At 30.3% G+C, this 5,501-nt stretch overlaps 1 protein-coding gene across 1 annotated transcript in view; it reads right to left on the bottom strand.

The window, feature by feature from the left end:
- The window catches only part of LOC106793839 (probable serine/threonine-protein kinase DDB_G0278845), a 70,799-nt gene extending 66,603 nt beyond the window's left edge, over positions 1–4,196 (bottom strand). The window contains exon 1 of the mRNA XM_014761077.1: positions 4,013–4,196. The gene's annotated coding sequence lies outside the window, so the exon portion shown is untranslated. The remainder of the gene's footprint in view (positions 1–4,012) is intronic.
- Between the last annotated feature and the right edge of the window lie 1,305 nt (positions 4,197–5,501).

Genomic DNA, 5,501 nt, shown 5'->3' with positions numbered 1-5,501 from the left:
TCTATATATATATATATTGTAGAGATTTTATAAAACAATTGGGAAAAAGATAAATGTTTAACAATTTTTCTCGATCGTTTTACGCGAAAATCGATTAGTATACTTCCACCCACTATTCCCCTCTCGACACATTTTTTTTTTTTGTAACCTCACAAATAAAAGTACTACTATCCCGACTACGACGTTGCGATAAAACGAACGACCGAGTTTCTGCGCGTGACTCGTCGATACATCCCTCTACTTTTTTTTTTATTTTTCTTTTTTCTTTTTTTTTTAAAACGTTGACATAGAAAAAAGAAAAGAAGAGAGAGAGAAAAAAAATAAATAAAAGTAATAGGAAAAAAAGGGAAGAACATTCCTCGAGTCTTGTTTTCTCTCTCTCTCTCTCTCTCTCTCTCTCTCTCTCTCTCTTTAAACAACTTTTTAACCATTTAGATTTGCACATGTCATAATAATAGGAAATACTACTCGAACTAAACTATTACTTAAGAATTTTCAAGGTTTTTTGTTGCTTAATCTTTTACGTAAAAATATATTTTATCGTAAAATGAACGATTTCGTATAGAAGGAAAGAAAATATAGACAAAGTTTTTATTCGATATATTTGTGATTGAAATAAGGTCCAAGGTTCTTATAGGTAAGTCGAGGTCACCGTGTATAAACCGGAAGACGAAGCGATTAGGAAGGTGCACGTGAATTACGAGATATCGAGACTATAACGATATACATGTTTGTATGTGTGTGTGTGTATGTGTGTCTGTATACTGCAATTATATGCAAATACTTATATCTCTTGGCAAATGTATGAGTAAACCGCGCGACATACTTTTCCCTTTCTTTTTTTTGTTTTATGTTGCGTTGTATTTTCACCCTCGTTGTATTGTAGAAAAAGTTCGTTCGTACTAAACCACCAAGTTATATTTCAGACCTTTTCAATTCTCGAATCTTACGAAAGCGAACCAATAAAAACGTGTGAATTTTTGCGGAGAGAAAAACAAATATAAAACACAAACGTACACGTACATACATACATATACACATATATATATATATATATGTATATATATGCATAAAGTTTCGATCGATGTTTACACACGTGTGAACGTTTTAGTTTCGCGTAAATGAAAATTCCCGCGCTAAGAGAAATAAGCAAGTGAAAGAAAGCAGGATAGAAAGAAGAAAAGGAAAGAAGAAAAAGAAAAAGAGAGAGAGAGAGAGAGAAAAAAAAATAAATATTTGACCAGTCTAACACACACGGTAAATTTGAAAAACAAACTCTACGCTTTATTTGCATTGCAAATTAAGTTCCAAGATCTCTTTAACGAGGTATTACTACGATGATGAATTGTGTATGGGTATTTGTATGTGTGTGGGAGTGGAAGGGGGTATCATTTAAGAAATAAAATGAACATTTAAAGAGCCTCACACATTTTCTCTGAGAATAGAAAAACAAAATGAAATTGAAAAWAAAAAAAAAAAAAGGGAGAGGAAGATTAAAAGAAAAGAAAAAAAAATAAAGCTGGACAATAGATTGATCGTATTTTGAAAATAATTTTTACGTATGTTAAACAATTACAATGAAAATACCGAAGTGTTACTTTTTACGTATGTTAAACAATTACAAAATACGCATGTACTTTTTCATTTCGCACAGTTCGAAAAAAGGTATTTTATATATTAAATGTTTGGATACATATTATACGTGTATTAAAAATGTAAAATAAAAGATTTATTGTTTGATAGGAATTGCAGTTATGTTCTGATATTTTCGTTACTATTTTTGTATCTATACAAAAATACGCGAAATAAATATTTAATTTTATATATAATATATATTCTTTCAAATGCGTAAAATTAAAAAACAAGCCCACGCATACATACACACATATCAAGCTAATATTATAACGCGCCTATTGAGGAACGAATTTAATTAAAAAAAAAAAAGATCACCGGTTATGTAAATATGTTTCTTTTCCAAAAAAAAAAAAAAAAAGAAAAAAAGAAAGAAATGTAGAATATTTAAAAATGTAATAAGCATTAAATGTAAATAAAAAAAAAGAAAAACATGCGAAAATAATATAATGAACGACGACGAAAAAGTGGTACACGAAAAGATTATGTAGGAGTGTTGATATTTAAATAAAAACCTTAAAAAACATTGACATCGAGAACTAATACGAGATGTTTTATTATACGCGAGTGTGTGCGTTCAAAGCAACGCTTTGATTAACACTGATTTAGATGCATACCCGTGTATACGCATAAAAAAATAACAAAAATATGGTAGAAATTTTGGGTCTATCTCTAACAAGCAAACAAACATGCATACACGTGTGCATTACGTTCGGCAATGTTATTATTAACGTTATTGTTCTCACGTTTTAATGCAACGGGAGAAGAAAAAAAAAAAAGTAAAAAAAATGAAATATTCCTCTTGCATTTATTTATTTATTTATTTCGACTAAGGATGACAAAAAGAATCACACAAAGAGAAAGAGAAAGAGATAGAAAAAGAAAAATAGAACGTAAATTAATCATCCCTCGTTTATAATGTTCATCGTATACATTAATGGAAAATCCGTTGCATATTTCAAAAGCAATCATTCGACTCGTTTCATTCTCTCTTGCATGTAATAACAATAATAATAATAATAATAATAATAATAATAATAATATTATTATTAATAACGATAATGAACGATGACGTTAATAGTGGACTGGACGTGATAAGTAAAAAAAAAAAATTAAAAAAAAAAGTAAAAAACGACGATAATTTACATTCAATGATTTTCCAACTATCGTAATATATAAACCATCATTTTATTTGTATAGATCGATTAAAATTAATGGTTTTTTTTTTTAAATAAATTCCTTCTAAATTTTAAACGTAACAATTGAGACTGAACCGATCAAATAAGAGAGAGATTTTGGAAAGAAATTATTTGAAAATCTGTCCCCCCAGTTCGATTGATTGGAGGATATCGAGAGATCAATTTTTTTGTCTATACCATAAAAAATTTACTTACAAAACATTGATTTAGGAATCTCTTGGTATTGATCGCATTTCTCCAACGCTCTTTAAATAGTACTTCTACATAAGCCGGATCGAAGATACGATGCAGGGAAAGAGAGAAAACGAGAGAGAGAGAGAGAGAGAGAGAGAGAGAGAGAGAGAGAGAGAAATAGACAAATATACACAAATCAAGAAAAGTAACAAATATAATATAATAATACGTTAAAAATTGTTAGATCAATCGATTCATAATGAGAGACGTTCAACCTAGCATGATCAATAATATTAAAAAAGTAAAACATTGGAATTCTCTTTCTTTCCCTTCCCCCCGCCCCCTCCCACCCCCATCCCCCCTTCCCAGTCTCTTTCTCTGGCTTATTAATAATTCAATTTCGAAAAAGAAAAATAAATGATAAGAGAAACACATTGATATTAAAGACGATTTCGCAATAATAGAAAAAACTTATCTAGAAGAAAATATATAAATTTTCGATCGATATAACAGGAAAGAGGAATGTCAATCCACCGCGTGGCCAAAGCATGCTTCGTTTATGCTTACTACTACTACGTCTATATTAACTACAAACGTCAGAGGGTGAAAAAGACACATCAGCTTTCCCTCTTCTTCCTTTCTCTTTCTGTCTCTCTCTCTCTCTCTCTCTCTCTCTCTTAAACACGCGCACATAATAATAATATCTAACATAAGCATATTTTACATTGGAAAATTCTAAGCTTTCCAATTACTTAAACTCCTGAAATTGTTAATAATCATATTTGTAAAGCAATCCTAATTAGAATACAAATAACAAACATATTCGAATGATAATAATTTTTCGAATGATGCAACAACAATAAAAAATAACTCGTTGTAATATTTTAACCCACATTACCATTAATATAATAATTGTAATATATATTAAAAAATAATCGAATGAAAAGAAACATTTGTTAGCAATATAAAGATAAAAATGTGACAGGTAGGAAATAAGGAAAACATACCTGGGAAAATTATCGAAGGGACATAACGGTCCAAATGGTCTCGAAGAAGAGGGAAGAGAGGTTGTCTTCTTCATCCAAGAAAAAATCTTCTTCTTTTCTTCTTCGCATAATCTTTCTTTGTCTTGCTGTATTATTTTTATTCTATTTTTTTTTTTTTTTTTACGAAAGCACCTAACAACTGTCAATATTCTTCTTCTTCTTTATCTTTTTTTTTTGTATTATTTTTATTCTATTTTTTTTTTTTTTTTACGAAAGCACCTAACAACTGTCAATATTCTTCTTCTTCTTTATCTTTCTCTTTTCTCTCTTTCTATCTCCTATAATAATTATTCATATATCTATAACAACATATACATATACATACACATATACATATATATGTATATGTTTGATTTTATATGTACGTCGTATATATGCTACGCATGTTTACGTAGAATCAAAGAAAACAGAGAGAGCGAGTGATAGTATGAGAGAGAAAGAGAGTGTGTGTGAGAGAGAGAGAGAGAGATAGAGATAGACGGAAATCGAGATGAAATAAAAGTCGCCGACCAACCACCGTTCGCGTCCGTGTCGCTCGGTCGACTGACTGCTGCTTCGCTTCTTCCTACTCCCCCTCCAGCCCGCGCTCCCGTAACAACCCCCACTACTCACCAAAACACACCGCCCTCCTCCCAACCACACTATCACCCATTCAACTTCAACCTAGAGTAGTTGGGCGACTTACACACACGCGTTCCTTATATTTATATGTATGTATTAATATTTATGGTTTTTTTTCTTTTCTTTTAACTAATTTCAGTTTAAAAAAATACATTCTGTGTGTGTGTGTGTGTGTGTGTCTGTGTGATTTTTGTATATCAGCCGAGTTGTTCTTCAATTCGTCTCAAATAAAGAAAAAACTAAAAAAATTATTTTAAATAATATATATATATATATTTTTTTTTTTTAATTTTATATATATTTAAATTTAATATATTTCTTTTATAATTTATATTTTATATTAATATATTAATTTTCTTTTTACACGATGTATTATTATTTATTTAAACGCGTTTTCGCGCGTTACCGTTAATTAGATCGATTTAATTGGGCCTTATTAAAATATTGTTCGATTGTTTTTTTTTTTGCCGATTATTTGGTACAACAGAAGAAGAAAAAAAAAAGCAAGAAAAAGATAGAAAGTAAAAAAGAAAGGAAGAAAGAAAAATGTAAATTGTTTTCTCTGGATCGTTAGGTTTCTTTTCTTACCCCCTCCCCCTCGCCCCGCCCCGCCCCATATTCATTCTGAATCGATCGTAAATAATAGAAGGAGGATGATCGCCCACTCAATTCGATCGGATTATTTTTCCTCCCCTTATCCCTCATTTTTTGTGATCCCTTTTTTTCCCGCCTATACTAAGATTTTCTTCTTTCTTTTTTATTTCCTTTTTTTTTTTCTTCATCTTCTTCTTCTTCTTCTTTTGTGTCCATCGATGATACACACCTTCGA

The sequence above is a fragment of the Polistes canadensis genome, unplaced genomic scaffold (assembly GCF_001313835.1).
Source record: "Polistes canadensis isolate GaletaPanama2010 unplaced genomic scaffold, ASM131383v1 scaffold_19, whole genome shotgun sequence".
Lineage (NCBI taxonomy): Eukaryota > Metazoa > Arthropoda > Insecta > Hymenoptera > Vespidae > Polistes > Polistes canadensis.
This window is presented reverse-complemented; position numbering and strand designations above follow the sequence as displayed.